We start from the raw sequence: 16,209 nt of genomic DNA on the forward strand, positions 1-16,209 counted from the left end.
CTGTGCAAGGATGGAGGTTGTAGGAGCAAGGAGAACAAGTTGTCTGTAAAGTTGGTGGATGCCTATTTTCCATTTTGCAGTCCCTTGTCTCCCTCTTGTGGCCTCCTGGAGGCAACTAGCTGTGCAAAAAAAAGACAGCCTGGGGGCCGGCTGTTGCAGTGTTGCCCTCTCAGGCAACACTGAGTGACTGACTGAGCCGCACCGTCTTATATAAAGTTCAGACGGAACTTTGCACGTGTCATAGTGGAGACCTCAGGAGCCAGAGCCAGCTTTCTGACATCATAATGGGGCCTCAGAGATAAAAGCCTGGGCCCAGGCAGTGTTGGTCAGTGCTGCTCAGCAGGCAGCACTGGACTGGATTAAAGCTGATACAAGGTGTGAAAGGAGAAGGGGTGGCAGTGGGCATGCACTTACTGCTGCTGCTGCTGCTGCTGCCAGTGTTTGCACGGCAGGAGGGCATTTGGGCGTTGCCAGGAAGGCGTTTTTATGTCGATTCCTCCTCTTTCAGCACTGCATTGTGGTGCAAGCAAAAGAAGCAAATCCTGTCTTGCTTCCTCTCCGGCCTTTATTCACCTCCCGCTTAGTAGCTGTGAGTGTGTGTGAGCCTGCAGGGCCCCATGGAATTGCCTAGGAGTAGGCTGAATCGCTGCAAGGGGTGAACAGCAGTATTGGGCAGGCTCGGTCAACGCGCGGCCCGTTCGGGTTATCGCTTCTCGGCCTTTTGGCTAAGATCAAGTGTAGTATCTGTTCTTATCAGTTTAATATCTGATACGTCCCCTATCTGGGGACCATATATTAAATGGATTTTTAGAACAGGGAGATGGAAATAGAGCTTGCTCTGTCCACTCCACGCATTGACCTGGTATTGCAGTATTTCCAGGACCGGTGCACCCTTTCCTTATGTGTTTACTAAAATCAGATTCCAAAAGTGCTTTTTGTGTTTGCCATTGTTTTTGTCTTTCGGATGGGATCTCCCCTTTTAATCCCATTATTTCAACACCTGTTGGACAATGCATTTGTACAGTCATGTGTGATAATGAGCTAATTTATTAAATGCAATTAATTAATACATTGCCACCTCTTGTTTTGTTTCGTCTGTGTTTCTGTGTTTCCGGCATTTCACATTGGAACAGCTCATTCACCTTCCTTGTCTTCTCTCCGCCCTCCCTCCTAGGTAAGTTAAAGAGCTGCACCTGAGCCAGCCACTGATTGATGCAGCACCATAGTCAAATAGTGGAGTGGAGTAGGGGAACAGCAAACAGCCATTAAAGCAGCCAGCCCGCCCGCCCGCCCGTCACAATGGACCTACCTGTGTACACTAGATGGATGTGATGGAATGTACTGTGGTCCCTACATTTCAAGAAGAAGTAAGAATTGCAGTTGCAACAAACCCTTGCTTGCCTACAAAGAGAGCAGCAATTTGGATTTGTTACTATGTTACCTGGAAGAATAACAAACTGTGCAAGGATGGAGGTTGTAGGAGCAAGGAGAACAAGTTGTCTGTAAAGTTGGTGGATGCCTATTTTCCATTTTGCAGTCCCTTGTCTCCCTCTTGTGGCCTCCTGGAGGCAACTAGCTGTGCAAAAAAAAGACAGCCTGGGGGCCGGCTGTTGCAGTGTTGCCCTCTCAGGCAACACTGAGTGACTGACTGAGCCGCACCGTCTTATATAAAGTTCAGACGGAACTTTGCACGTGTCATAGTGGAGACCTCAGGAGCCAGAGCCAGCTTTCTGACATCATAATGGGGCCTCAGAGATAAAAGCCTGGGCCCAGGCAGTGTTGGTCAGTGCTGCTCAGCAGGCAGCACTGGACTGGATTAAAGCTGATACAAGGTGTGAAAGGAGAAGGGGTGGCAGTGGGCATGCACTTACTGCTGCTGCTGCTGCTGCTGCCAGTGTTTGCACGGCAGGAGGGCATTTGGGCCTTGCCAGGAAGGCGTTTTTATGTCGATTCCTCCTCTTTCAGCACTGCATTGTGGTGCAAGCAAAAGAAGCAAATCCTGTCTTGCTTCCTCTCCGGCCTTTATTCACCTCCCGCTTAGTAGCTGTGAGTGTGTGTGAGCCTGCAGGGCCCCATGGAATTGCCTAGGAGTAGGCTGAATCGCTGCAAGGGGTGAACAGCAGTATTGGGCAGGCTCGGTCAACGCGCGGCCCGTTCGGGTTATCGCTTCTCGGCCTTTTGGCTAAGATCAAGTGTAGTATCTGTTCTTATCAGTTTAATATCTGATACGTCCCCTATCTGGGGACCATATATTAAATGGATTTTTAGAACAGGGAGATGGAAATAGAGCTTGCTCTGTCCACTCCACGCATTGACCTGGTATTGCAGTATTTCCAGGACCGGTGCACCCTTTCCTTATGTGTTTACTAAAATCAGATTCCAAAAGTGCTTTTTGTGTTTGCCATTGTTTTTGTCTTTCGGATGGGATCTCCCCTTTTAATCCCATTATTTCAACACCTGTTGGACAATGCATTTGTACAGTCATGTGTGATAATGAGCTAATTTATTAAATGCAATTAATTAATACATTGCCACCTCTTGTTTTGTTTCGTCTGTGTTTCTGTGTTTCCGGCATTTCACATTGGAACAGCTCATTCACCTTCCTTGTCTTCTCTCCGCCCTCCCTCCTAGGTAAGTTAAAGAGCTGCACCTGAGCCAGCCACTGATTGATGCAGCACCATAGTCAAATAGTGGAGTGGAGTAGGGGAACAGCAAACAGCCATTAAAGCAGCCAGCCCGCCCGCCCGCCCGTCACAATGGACCTACCTGTGTACACTAGATGGATGTGATGGAATGTACTGTGGTCCCTACATTTCAAGAAGAAGTAAGAATTGCAGTTGCAACAAACCCTTGCTTGCCTACAAAGAGAGCAGTAATTTGGATTTGTTACTATGTTACCTGGAAGAATAACAAACTGTGAAAGGATGGAGGTTGTAGGAGCAAGGAGAACAAGTTGTCTGTAAAGTTGGTGGATGCCTATTTTCCATTTTGCAGTCCCTTGTCTCCCTCTTGTGGCCTCCTGGAGGCAACTAGCTGTGCAAAAAAAAAGACAGCCTGGGGGCCGGCTGTTGCAGTGTTGCCCTCTCAGGCAACACTGAGTGACTGACTGAGCCGCACCGTCTTATATAAAGTTCAGACGGAACTTTGCACATGTCATAGTGGAGACCTCAGGAGCCAGAGCCAGCTTTCTGACATCATAATGGGGCCTCAGAGATAAAAGCCTGGGCCCAGGCAGTGTTGGTCAGTGCTGCTCAGCAGGCAGCACTGGACTGGATTAAAGCTGATACAAGGTGTGAAAGGAGAAGGGGTGGCAGTGGGCATGCACTTACTGCTGCTGCTGCTGCTGCTGCCAGTGTGTGCACGGCAGGAGGGCATTTGGGCGTTGCCAGGAAGGCGTTTTTATGTCGATTCCTCCTCTTTCAGCACTGCATTGTGGTGCAAGCAAAAGAAGCAAAACGCACGGCACGTTCGGGTTATCGCTTCTCGGCCTTTTGGCTAAGATCAAGTGTAGTATCTGTTCTTATCAGTTTAATATCTGATACGTCCCCTATCTGGGGACCATATATTAAATGGATTTTTAGAACAGGGAGATGGAAATAGAGCTTGCTCTGTCCACTCCACGCATTGACCTGGTATTGCAGTATTTCCAGGACCGGTGCACCCTTTCCTTATGTGTTTACTAAAATCAGATTCCAAAAGTGCTTTTTGTGTTTGCCATTGTTTTTGTCTTTCGGATGGGATCTCCCCTTTTAATCCCATTATTTCAACACCTGTTGGACAATGCATTTGTACAGTCATGTGTGATAATGAGCTAATTTATTAAATGCAATTAATTAATACATTGCCACCTCTTGTTTTGTGTCGTCTGTGTTTCTGTGTTTCCGGCATTTCACATTGGAGCAGCTCATTCACCTTCCTTGTCTTCTCTCCGCCCTCCCTCCTAGGTAGGTTAAAGAGCTGCACCTGAGCCAGCCACTGATTGATGCAGCACCATAGTCAAATAGTGGAGTGGAGTAGGGGAACAGCAAACAGCCATTAAAGCAGCCAGCCCGCCCGCCCGCCCGTCACAATGGACCTACCTGTGTACACTAGATGGATGTGATGGAATGTACTGTGGTCCCTACATTTCAAGAAGAAGTAAGAATTGCAGTTGCAACAAACCCTTGCTTGCCTACAAAGAGAGCAGCAATTTGGATTTGTTACTATGTTACCTGGAAGAATAACAAACTGTGCAAGGATGGAGGTTGTAGGAGCAAGGAGAACAAGTTGTCTGTAAAGTTGGTGGATGCCTATTTTCCATTTTGCAGTCCCTTGTCTCCCTCTTGTGGCCTCCTGGAGGCAACTAGCTGTGCAAAAAAAAGACAGCCTGGGGGCCGGCTGTTGCAGTGTTGCCCTCTCAGGCAACACTGAGTGACTGACTGAGCCGCACCGTCTTATATAAAGTTCAGACGGAACTTTGCACGTGTCATAGTGGAGACCTCAGGAGCCAGAGCCAGCTTTCTGACATCATAATGGGGCCTCAGAGATAAAAGCCTGGGCCCAGGCAGTGTTGGTCAGTGCTGCTCAGCAGGCAGCACTGGACTGGATTAAAGCTGATACAAGGTGTGAAAGGAGAAGGGGTGGCAGTGGGCATGCACTTACTGCTGCTGCTGCTGCTGCTGCTGCTGCTGCTGCCAGTGTTTGCACGGCAGGAGGGCATTTGGGCGTTGCCAGGAAGGCGTTTTTATGTCGATTCCTCCTCTTTCAGCACTGCATTGTGGTGCAAGCAAAAGAAGCAAATCCTGTCTTGCTTCCTCTCCGGCCTTTATTCACCTCCCGCTTAGTAGCTGTGAGTGTGTGTGAGCCTGCAGGGCCCCATGGAATTGCCTAGGAGTAGGCTGAATCGCTGCAAGGGGTGAACAGCAGTATTGGGCAGGCTTGGTCAACGCGCGGCCCGTTCGGGTTATCGCTTCTCGGCCTTTTGGCTAAGATCAAGTGTAGTATCTGTTCTTATCAGTTTAATATCTGATACGTCCCTTATCTGGGGACCATATATTAAATGGATTTTTAGTACAGGGAGATGGAAATAGAGCTTGCTCTGTCCACTCCACGCATTGACCTGGTATTGCAGTATTTCCAGGACCGGTGCACCCTTTCCTTATGTGTTTACTAAAATCAGATTCCAAAAGTGCTTTTTGTGTTTGCCATTGTTTTTGTCTTTCGGATGGGATCTCCCCTTTTAATCCCATTATTTCAACACCTGTTGGACAATGCATTTGTACAGTCATGTGTGATAATGAGCTAATTTATTAAATGCAATTAATTAATACATTGCCACCTCTTGTTTTGTGTCGTCTGTGTTTCTGTGTTTCCGGCATTTCACATTGGAACAGCTCATTCACCTTCCTTGTCTTCTCTCCGCCCTCCCTCCTAGGTAGGTTAAAGAGCTGCACCTGAGCCAGCCACTGATTGATGCAGCACCATAGTCAAATAGTGGAGTGGAGTAGGGGAACAACAAACAGCCATTAAAGCAGCCAGCCCGCCCGCCCGCCCGTCACAATGGACCTACCTGTGTACACTAGATGGATGTGATGGAATGTACTGTGGTCCCTACATTTCAAGAAGAAGTAAGAATTGCAGTTGCAACAAACCCTTGCTTGCCTACAAAGAGAGCAGCAATTTGGATTTGTTACTATGTTACCTGGAAGAATAACAAACTGTGCAAGGATGGAGGTTGTAGGAGCAAGGAGAACAAGTTGTCTGTAAAGTTGGTGGATGCCTATTTTCCATTTTGCAGTCCCTTGTCTCCCTCTTGTGGCCTCCTGGAGGCAACTAGCTGTGCAAAAAAAAGACAGCCTGGGGGCCGGCTGTTGCAGTGTTGCCCTCTCAGGCAACACTGAGTGACTGACTGAGCCGCACCGTCTTATATAAAGTTCAGACGGAACTTTGCACGTGTCATAGTGGAGACCTCAGGAGCCAGAGCCAGCTTTCTGACATCATAATGGGGCCTCAGAGATAAAAGCCTGGGCCCAGGCAGTGTTGGTCAGTGCTGCTCAGCAGGCAGCACTGGACTGGATTAAAGCTGATACAAGGTGTGAAAGGAGAAGGGGTGGCAGTGGGCATGCACTTACTGCTGCTGCTGCTGCTGCTGCTGCCAGTGTTTGCACGGCAGGAGGGCATTTGGGCGTTGCCAGGAAGGCGTTTTTATGTCGATTCCTCCTCTTTCAGCACTGCATTGTGGTGCAAGCAAAAGAAGCAAATCCTGTCTTGCTTCCTCTCCGGCCTTTATTCACCTCCCGCTTAGTAGCTGTGAGTGTGTGTGAGCCTGCAGGGCCCCATGGAATTGCCTAGGAGTAGGCTGAATCGCTGCAAGGGGTGAACAGCAGTATTGGGCAGGCTCGGTCAACGCGCGGCCCGTTCGGGTTATCGCTTCTCGGCCTTTTGGCTAAGATCAAGTGTAGTATCTGTTCTTATCAGTTTAATATCTGATACGTCCCCTATCTGGGGACCATATATTAAATGGATTTTTAGTACAGGGAGATGGAAATAGAGCTTGCTCTGTCCACTCCACGCATTGACCTGGTATTGCAGTATTTCCAGGACCGGTGCACCCTTTCCTTATGTGTTTACTAAAATCAGATTCCAAAAGTGCTTTTTGTGTTTGCCATTGTTTTTGTCTTTCGGATGGGATCTCCCCTTTTAATCCCATTATTTCAACACCTGTTGGACAATGCATTTGTACAGTCATGTGTGATAATGAGCTAATTTATTAAATGCAATTAATTAATACATTGCCACCTCTTGTTTTGTGTCGTCTGTGTTTCTGTGTTTCCGGCATTTCACATTGGAACAGCTCATTCACCTTCCTTGTCTTCTCTCCGCCCTCCCTCCTAGGTAGGTTAAAGAGCTGCACCTGAGCCAGCCACTGATTGATGCAGCACCATAGTCAAATAGTGGAGAGGAGTAGGGGAACAGCAAACAGCCATTAAAGCAGCCAGCCCGCCCGCCCGCCCGTAACAATGGACCTACCTGTGTACACTAGATGGATGTGATGGAATGTACTGTGGTCCCTACATTTCAAGAAGAAGTAAGAATTGCAGTTGCAACAAACCCTTGCTTGCCTACAAAGAGAGCAGCAATTTGGATTTGTTACTATGTTACCTGGAAGAATAACAAACTGTGCAAGGATGGAGGTTGTAGGAGCAAGGAGAACAAGTTGTCTGTAAAGTTGGTGGATGCCTATTTTCCATTTTGCAGTCCCTTGTCTCCCTCTTGTGGCCTCCTGGAGGCAACTAGCTGTGCAAAAAAAAGACAGCCTGGGGGCCGGCTGTTGCAGTGTTGCCCTCTCAGGCAACACTGAGTGACTGACTGAGCCGCACCGTCTTATATAAAGTTCAGACGGAACTTTGCACGTGTCATAGTGGAGACCTCAGGAGCCAGAGCCAGCTTTCTGACATCATAATGGGGCCTCAGAGATAAAAGCCTGGGCCCAGGCAGTGTTGGTCAGTGCTGCTCAGCAGGCAGCACTGGACTGGATTAAAGCTGATACAAGGTGTGAAAGGAGAAGGGGTGGCAGTGGGCATGCACTTACTGCTGCTGCTGCTGCTGCTGCTGCCAGTGTTTGCACGGCAGGAGGGCATTTGGGCGTTGCCAGGAAGGCGTTTTTATGTCGATTCCTCCTCTTTCAGCACTGCATTGTGGTGCAAGCAAAAGAAGCAAATCCTGTCTTGCTTCCTCTCCGGCCTTTATTCACCTCCCGCTTAGTAGCTGTGAGTGTGTGTGAGCCTGCAGGGCCCCATGGAATTGCCTAGGAGTAGGCTGAATCGCTGCAAGGGGTGAACAGCAGTATTGGGCAGGCTCGGTCAACGCGCGGCCCGTTCGGGTTATCGCTTCTCGGCCTTTTGGCTAAGATCAAGTGTAGTATCTGTTCTTATCAGTTTAATATCTGATACGTCCCCTATCTGGGGACCATATATTAAATGGATTTTTAGAACAGGGAGATGGAAATAGAGCTTGCTCTGTCCACTCCACGCATTGACCTGGTATTGCAGTATTTCCAGGACCGGTGCACCCTTTCCTTATGTGTTTACTAAAATCAGATTCCAAAAGTGCTTTTTGTGTTTGCCATTGTTTTTGTCTTTCGGATGGGATCTCCCCTTTTAATCCCATTATTTCAACACCTGTTGGACAATGCATTTGTACAGTCATGTGTGATAATGAGCTAATTTATTAAATGCAATTAATTAATACATTGCCACCTCTTGTTTTGTGTCGTCTGTGTTTCTGTGTTTCCGGCATTTCACATTGGAACAGCTCATTCACCTTCCTTGTCTTCTCTCCGCCCTCCCTCCTAGGTAGGTTAAAGAGCTGCACCTGAGCCAGCCACTGATTGATGCAGCACCATAGTCAAATAGTGGAGTGGAGTAGGGGAACAGCAAACAGCCATTAAAGCAGCCAGCCCGCCCGCCCGTCACAATGGACCTACCTGTGTACACTAGATGGATGTGATGGAATGTACTGTGGTCCCTACATTTCAAGAAGAAGTAAGAATTGCAGTTGCAACAAACCCTTGCTTGCCTACAAAGAGAGCAGCAATTTGGATTTGTTACTATGTTACCTGGAAGAATAACAAACTGTGCAAGGATGGAGGTTGTAGGAGCAAGGAGAACAAGTTGTCTGTAAAGTTGGTGGATGCCTATTTTCCATTTTGCAGTCCCTTGTCTCCCTCTTGTGGCCTCCTGGAGGCAACTAGCTGTGCAAAAAAAAGACAGCCTGGGGGCCGGCTGTTGCAGTGTTGCATTCTCAGGCAACACTGAGTGACTGACTGAGCCGCACCGTCTTATATAAAGTTCAGACGGAACTTTGCACGTGTCATAGTGGAGACCTCAGGAGCCAGAGCCAGCTTTCTGACATCATAATGGGGCCTCAGAGATAAAAGCCTGGGCCCAGGCAGTGTTGGTCAGTGCTGCTCAGCAGGCATCATTGGACTGGATTAAAGCTGATACAAGGTGTGAAAGGAGAAGGGGTGGCAGTGGGCATGCACTTACTGCTGCTGCTGCTGCTGCTGCCAGTGTTTGCACGGCAGGAGGGCATTTGGGCGTTGCCAGGAAGGCGTTTTTATGTCGATTCCTCCTCTTTCAGCACTGCATTGTGGTGCAAGCAAAAGAAGCAAATCCTGTCTTGCTTCCTCTCCGGCCTTTATTCACCTCTCGCGTAGCTGTGAGTGTGTGTGAGCCTGCAGGGCCCCATGGAATTGCCTAGGAGTAGGCTGAATCGCTGCAAGGGGTGAACAGCAGTATTGGGCAGGCTCGGTCAACGCGCGGCCCGTTCGGGTTATCGCTTCTCGGCCTTTTGGCTAATCTCAAGGGGTTAGTCACTAGGTCCGTCTGTGTGCTCGCCCTTGGCCTTGTGGCATCGCTGGTTTACCAGCTTAAGCCACCTGCTGCTTTAGGGGGTGAGCCAGGGGACAAAGAAGGCGACCAACCTTGCCCGGGGAGGTTATGGCGAATACGACTACCATGGCGGCTTCGGTGCGCTTCGCAGGCCCAGCTGATCAGAGGATAAAGAACACCTTCAAGTTCGAAAACACCTTCAAGTTCGAGTTCGGAGAGCAGGAGAAGGAGAAATTTTCGCTGAGGTTTTTCGTGAGGACAGTCCTGATTGACGTTCTGAAGGTGAAGAGGGAGAATATTCTTGCGCTTCAGGATGCCCCTGGACGCTACACCCTTACCTTGGAGAACGAGCAAGCCTGCCAAGAGCTATATGGAAGCATCCTGAAGAACTTGAGTCATGAAGATCTTAAAGGACTCCTCATTGTGGCCTTGTACTCAGAAGGTGAAACATCTCTTGTTGTTCATATGAGCAATCCGCATGTGCCCCTGGAGCACATAGCCCAATTTCTGCAGAGACATTTTGCTTCTGTCGGAGAACCTCGTAAAATCCTCAACGAAGAACAGCTGTGGACAGGGAAGTACAGAATTTCCGTCAAATTTAAAGAGGACAGTTCTGAACATGGCATTGAGGGATTCCATCATCCTCCCTCAACATTTAACATAGGCAACAACAGAGGTCGTTTGTTTTACCGGAATATGCCAAGGTACTGTCGCAAATGCATGGGGTTCGGACATGTCGCTGACATGTGCCCTGAAGAAATAGCGACCTGCAGGAAGTGCTTCCAAAAAGGGCACGCTACTGCCAGCTGCTCTAATCAGGTCACATGCAACATCTGCCTGGTGCCGGGGCACACCTTTAGAGACTGTCCCTTGAAGAAGATCAGCTCGTATGCTGAAGCAGTGAGGAGGCAGCCGGCTTCTGACAAACCTCCCTCAACAGCTGAGCAGAGGCCTAAAGCTGATCCTCCGTCGGAGGGAAAATTGCCTGTTGCTGGTGCTTCAACTGACTGGTCAGAGTGTCCTGTTGGTCCGGATGAAGCGGAGTCCATGGAAACTGCTGGATCTGGGGTGAAAGCGGTGAAAAAACCTTCCGCAGTGGCCCAGGATCCAAAATTGGATGAAGATGTTATGCATCTGGAAGTACAGAGGAAAAGGAAACCAGTTGATGATGACCCAGGTGTCTGTGTCAAAAGATCAGATTTTCCTCGCTACAGGCATAAGCCGGTGGAGCCAAATGCTGAACCGCCTCCGGCGAAACCGCCACCTTCTGATTCTGACCCAGCTAACATCGAGTTCTCGGATTCAGATGTCGCCACAACTCCCAGCCCACTAGTGGGATTTATGTCGGATTCTGAGAGTAGTTCGGCCTAAAAATATCCAAGGTTGATGACAAATAATATCCAAATCTCTTCACTGAATGTGAGGAGCTTGAAGGGCCCATCCAGAAGGGCTGCTTTATTTTCATACCTGTCTACAGTAAATTCGGACATTTTTTTTCTACAGGAATGTGGTATAGATCATGACCCCAACTATTCTGTCCTAAGACAAGATTGGTCTCTGGGCAGCTCCATCTGGTCTGGAGATAATGAGGTAAGATCTACAGGAGTAGGGATTTTGTTCAAATCTATGGACTTTAAAATCACTTCGTTCAGAGAAGTCATACCGGGAAGAGCTTTATTTGTCAACGTGAGCTATCATGGTGTAGACTTAAGACTTTTGAACATATATGCCTCGCCCATCAAAGAGGAAAGATCACAGTTATTAGAGACCATACAGTACTACTTGCCTGGTTCTTCTCCGCTGATAGTAAGTGGAGACTTCAATTGTATTATATCTGGAGAAAGTCGAGAGGGGAGCTCTGGAGAACCTAGAAGGGATAAGACAGAGAAACAATTAAAAGATCTGATGACAGACTTCAGGTTAAAAGATGTTTGGAGAGACATACATAGAGATGACCCCGGATACACCTGGGAAAATGCTAACGTCAAATCCAGAATTGACTTTCTCTTCACTTCAGGTCAAATTGCACCGCAGTCTGTGTCACTAAACGCAAATATTTTTTCAGACCATAAAATGATCCAAGCACAATTGCAGATATCCAAACTTGTCAAAGCTAGAGGAGTTTGGAGACTCAACGTCACATTGCTACAAAACCCTGAAATAAGAGCAGATTTTAAGATTATTTTCAACCAACTCAAAAATTTACAGAAAGATTTTTCTTCCATGTTAGAATGGTGGGAGCACAGCAAAGCCAAGATCAAAGCGTTTTTCATCCAAAAAAGCATCATCAGAGCCAGGGAAAAAACGAAATGGTTCAAAACGCTTAACACCAAGCTGCAGACATATTATAAACTCAGGAGTGCTGGTGTTGAAATGGAAGATTTAATCACCAACCTAAAGGAACAAATTGCAAAAGAAATCGAGAGTAAAGGTAAAGAAATAATATTCAACTCAAAAATTGAGATACTAGAAAAAAATGAAAAATGTTCTAGATTCTTCTTTAAAAAAACCGTCGAAGCTAAAGAAATGATTATAGAACTAGATGGCGAAACTTCATCTGACGGTATGCTATCCAAAGCTCAGACATTTTATCAAGACCTGTTTAACGAAAAGCCCATTGATGCTTCTTTTACTGAAGATGTTTTAAATTCACTTGATTGCACTTTATGAAAAACTGACCAAATGCTGCTATGTAGGGAAACTACTGTTGATGAACTCAATGCTGCTGTTAAAAGTTTTCTGTGTGGGAAAACCCCAGGAACCGATGGTTTACCGATCGAATTTTATAGGGAATTTTGGGACATTTTAAGTGCTGATTTTTATTGTGTCATCAAAGGAGCCTTTAAGTGTAGTCAGCTACCTGTATCCTGGAGAAGTGGCCTGGTATCCTTATTATATAAAAAAGGAGAAAGATCCAATTTAGAGAACTGGAGACCGATCACGCTTCTTAATGCAGACTACAAGATAATGTCCAAAATTTTACTAAATCGTTTTAAGGGGGTTTTAAGTCAAGTCATACAGCCGGAACAAGTATGTGCAGTTCCTGGAAGAAGTGTCTCAGAGTGTCTTAATACCATCAGAGATGCAATATGGTATCAGAAGGAAAGGAAACAAAACCTAGCCATACTTTCACTGGACTTTCAAAAGGCATTCGACCGAGTGTCGCATAAGTTCTTATGGTCAGTTTTAAAGAAGATGTGTTTTCCTGACGCTTTTATTCAACAAATTGCACTTTTATACAGGAATACTTTTAGTAAAATTTTGGTTAATGGCTCTTTAACAAAAGAAGTCTATTTGCACTCAGGAGTCAAGCAAGGGTGCCCCTTGTCACCAATTTTATTTATTTGCTCAATTGAACCTCTTTTAGCTATGATGAGAAAGGAGAAAATAGTTAGAGGCGTTCCTATACCTGGCGGCCGAGGAAATGAAGTCAAGGTCATGGGTTATATGGACGATATTTCCATTCTCTGCACGTCACAGGTGGCTCTTCAGAGAGCAATTAGGACCACGGAATTCTTCTGCCATGCATCAGCATTTAAACTCAATCTGGACAAGTGCAGTTGCTTTACAATTGGGAATTGGCCTGGCCTCTCTGTACCTGACCTTAGAACCCAGTCTGACGAAATCAAAATATTAGGAGTGATTTTTGACGAGCAAAATAATGGTGCGCAAAGCTGGGAAATAGTCAAAGAAAAGCTACAAAAGAGAATTGACTTCTGGAAACTTAGGCAACTTACCTTGAGCGGAAAAGTTCTTATTATTAAAGCGTTGTTACTTCCTGTTATGTTATACCTAAATTGTGTTTTCCCTCCAAGTGATCTCACTGCAAAAAGAATACAAAGATTGTTATTCGAGTTTGTGTGGAGTTCCAAGTTTGAGAAACTGAGCAGACAAATCATGCACAAGACACTTAATGTAGGCGGTAAGGATGTGCCAAACATCAAATTGTTTTTATATTCTGCATTTTTTAGCCTCTGTTTTAAGAATGTGTCACTGTCAAATAATTGGTCCTACTTTTTAAGATACGCCGCCGGGCATATTTTTAGAAGGCGAAAATGGATAACAACATCACTTTCCAGTCCAGTGTTAATTGTCCCCCCCAAATAATATGTGATTGTGGAAAAAACAATAAGAATGTACCAATTAGAGTCTTATGGGGTAGAGACTTTGAAAAACTCTAGAAAGTTCAGGTTCGAAATAAAAAAGAAGGACACTATGACACAAATTTCTAATTATACCTTTGACAGATGTGCTATGATATGGGAAAAAGTGAATGCACCTTATCTTACCAATCAGCATAAAGACATCGCCTGGATGATAGTTCATGATTGTGTTCCATCTAGGAGCTTCCAGTACAGAAGGGGCTTGTGCAATACACAGACTTGCCCTAGGAGACAATGCTGCTACGATGAGTCAACTTTGCATATATTTTGGAACTGCCAATTTGCACAAACAGTATGGAAAGAATGCGGGGAGATTTTAAATTTTTTTACTGGTCTTAACCATTTGAATCACGAAGTTGTCTTGTATGGAATCCATCGAACCCTACCAAAAGAAAAAGATAAAGTATTATGGTGTACTATGAACTGTATTAAAAATGCACTGTGGAAAACAAGGAACATTCTACTCTTCAAAAAAGACTTTATTAGTGAACGAGAATGTATTAAACTGGCATTAAGTGAACTTTATTTGTACTACCTGTTGGACAAAAAGCATCTCGGAAAGAAGAAAGCACTGAGCATGTGGCACTTTAAAATGTGGAAGATGTTATTCTAGACTTTATTCTTGAAATATTAGTTTTGACTGAATCATATTAATTTAAACGTAAAAATCTGTTCTTATCAGTTTAATATCTGATACGTCCCCTATCTGGGGACCATATATTAAATGGATTTTTAGAACAGGGAGATGGAAATAGAGCTTGCTCTGTCCACTCCACGCATTGACCTGGTATTGCAGTATTTCCAGGACCGGTGCACCCTTTCCTTATGTGTTTACTAAAATCAGATTCCAAAAGTGCTTTTTGTGTTTGCCATTGTTTTTGTCTTTCGGATGGGATCTCCCCTTTTAATCCCATTATTTCAACACCTGTTGGACAATGCATTTGTACAGTCATGTGTGATAATGAGCTAATTTATTAAATGCAATTAATTAATACATTGCCACCTCTTGTTTTGTGTCGTCTGTGTTTCTGTGTTTCCGGCATTTCACATTGGAACAGCTCATTCACCTTCCTTGTCTTCTCTCCGCCCTCCCTCCTAGGTAGGTTAAAGAGCTGCACCTGAGCCAGCCACTGATTGATGCAGCACCATAGTCAAATAGTGGAGTGGAGTAGGGGAACAGCAAACAGCCATTAAAGCAGCCAGCCCGCCCGCCCGCCCGTCACAATGGACCTACCTGTGTACACTAGATGGATGTGATGGAATGTACTGTGGTCCCTACATTTCAAGAAGAAGTAAGAATTGCAGTTGCAACAAACCCTTGCTTGCCTACAAAGAGAGCAGCAATTTGGATTTGTTACTATGTTACCTGGAAGAATAACAAACTGTGCAAGGATGGAGGTTGTAGGAGCAAGGAGAACAAGTTGTCTGTAAAGTTGGTGGATGCCTATTTTCCATTTTGCAGTCCCTTGTCTCCCTCTTGTGGCCTCCTGGAGGCAACTAGCTGTGCAAAAAAAAGACAGCCTGGGGGCCGGCTGTTGCAGTGTTGCCCTCTCAGGCAACACTGAGTGACTGACTGAGCCGCACCGTCTTATATAAAGTTCAGACGGAACTTTGCACGTGTCATAGTGGAGACCTCAGGAGCCAGAGCCAGCTTTCTGACATCATAATGGGGCCTCAGAGATAAAAGCCTGGGCCCAGGCAGTGTTGGTCAGTGCTGCTCAGCAGGCAGCACTGGACTGGATTAAAGCTGATACAAGGTGTGAAAGGAGAAGGGGTGGCAGTGGGCATGCACTTGCTGCTGCTGCTGCTGCTGCTGCTGCCAGTGTTTGCACGGCAGGAGGGCATTTGGGCGTTGCCAGGAAGGCGTTTTTATGTCGATTCCTCCTCTTTCAGCACTGCATTGTGGTGCAAGCAAAAGAAGCAAATCCTGTCTTGCTTCCTCTCCGGCCTTTATTCACCTCCCGCGTAGCTGTGAGTGTGTGTGAGCCTGCAGGGCCCCATGGAATTGCCTAGGAGTAGGCTGAATCGCTGCAAGGGGTGAACAGCAGTATTGGGCAGGCTCGGTCAACGCGCGGCCCGTTCGGGTTATCGCTTCTCGGCCTTTTGGCTAAGATCAAGTGTAGTATCTGTTCTTATCAGTTTAATATCTGATACGTCCCCTATCTGGGGACCATATATTAAATGGATTTTTAGAACAGGGAGATGGAAATAGAGCTTGCTCTGTCCACTCCACGCATTGACCTGGTATTGCAGTATTTCCAGGACCGGTGCACCCTTTCCTTATGTGTTTACTAAAATCAGATTCCAAAAGTGCTTTTTGTGTTTGCCATTGTTTTTGTCTTTCGGATGGGATCTCCCCTTTTAATCCCATTATTTCAACACCTGTTGGACAATGCATTTGTACAGTCATGTGTGATAATGAGCTAATTTATTAAATGCAATTAATTAATACATTGCCACCTCTTGTTTTGTGTCGTCTGTGTTTCTGTGTTTCCGGCATTTCACATTGGAACAGCTCATTCACCTTCCTTGTCTTCTCTCCGCCCTCCCTCCTAGGTAGGTTAAAGAGCTGCACCTGAGCCAGCCACTGATTGATGCAGCACCATAGTCAAATAGTGGAGTGGAGTAGGGGAACAGCAAACAGACATTAAAGCAGCCAGCCCGCCCGCCCGCCC

General features: G+C 46.2%; 8 non-coding genes across 8 annotated transcripts; all 8 read left to right on the plus strand.

The window, feature by feature from the left end:
• Positions 1 to 705: 705 nt before the first annotated feature.
• LOC142681511 (U2 spliceosomal RNA) lies at positions 706 to 896 on the plus strand. Its single transcript, XR_012853409.1, has one exon. It is a non-coding gene; the product is annotated as a U2 spliceosomal RNA (small nuclear RNA).
• Positions 897 to 2,162: 1,266 nt separating this feature from the next.
• Positions 2,163 to 2,353, plus strand: LOC142681512 (U2 spliceosomal RNA). The gene has a single exon (XR_012853410.1). It is a non-coding gene; the product is annotated as a U2 spliceosomal RNA (small nuclear RNA).
• Positions 2,354 to 3,475: 1,122 nt separating this feature from the next.
• Positions 3,476 to 3,666, plus strand: LOC142681514 (U2 spliceosomal RNA). Its single transcript, XR_012853412.1, has one exon. It is a non-coding gene; the product is annotated as a U2 spliceosomal RNA (small nuclear RNA).
• A 1,278-nt stretch (positions 3,667 to 4,944) lies between these two features.
• LOC142681678 (U2 spliceosomal RNA) lies at positions 4,945 to 5,135 on the plus strand. Its single transcript, XR_012853560.1, has one exon. It is a non-coding gene; the product is annotated as a U2 spliceosomal RNA (small nuclear RNA).
• Positions 5,136 to 6,404: 1,269 nt separating this feature from the next.
• LOC142681634 (U2 spliceosomal RNA) lies at positions 6,405 to 6,595 on the plus strand. Its single transcript, XR_012853520.1, has one exon. It is a non-coding gene; the product is annotated as a U2 spliceosomal RNA (small nuclear RNA).
• Positions 6,596 to 7,864: 1,269 nt separating this feature from the next.
• LOC142681515 (U2 spliceosomal RNA) lies at positions 7,865 to 8,055 on the plus strand. Its single transcript, XR_012853413.1, has one exon. It is a non-coding gene; the product is annotated as a U2 spliceosomal RNA (small nuclear RNA).
• Positions 8,056 to 14,170: 6,115 nt separating this feature from the next.
• Positions 14,171 to 14,355, plus strand: LOC142681787 (U2 spliceosomal RNA). Its single transcript, XR_012853656.1, has one exon. It is a non-coding gene; the product is annotated as a U2 spliceosomal RNA (small nuclear RNA).
• Positions 14,356 to 15,621: 1,266 nt separating this feature from the next.
• LOC142681516 (U2 spliceosomal RNA) lies at positions 15,622 to 15,812 on the plus strand. Its single transcript, XR_012853414.1, has one exon. It is a non-coding gene; the product is annotated as a U2 spliceosomal RNA (small nuclear RNA).
• Positions 15,813 to 16,209: the final 397 nt, after the last annotated feature.

The sequence above is a fragment of the Rhinoderma darwinii genome, assembly GCF_050947455.1.
Source record: "Rhinoderma darwinii isolate aRhiDar2 chromosome 2 unlocalized genomic scaffold, aRhiDar2.hap1 SUPER_2_unloc_6, whole genome shotgun sequence".
Lineage (NCBI taxonomy): Eukaryota > Metazoa > Chordata > Amphibia > Anura > Rhinodermatidae > Rhinoderma > Rhinoderma darwinii.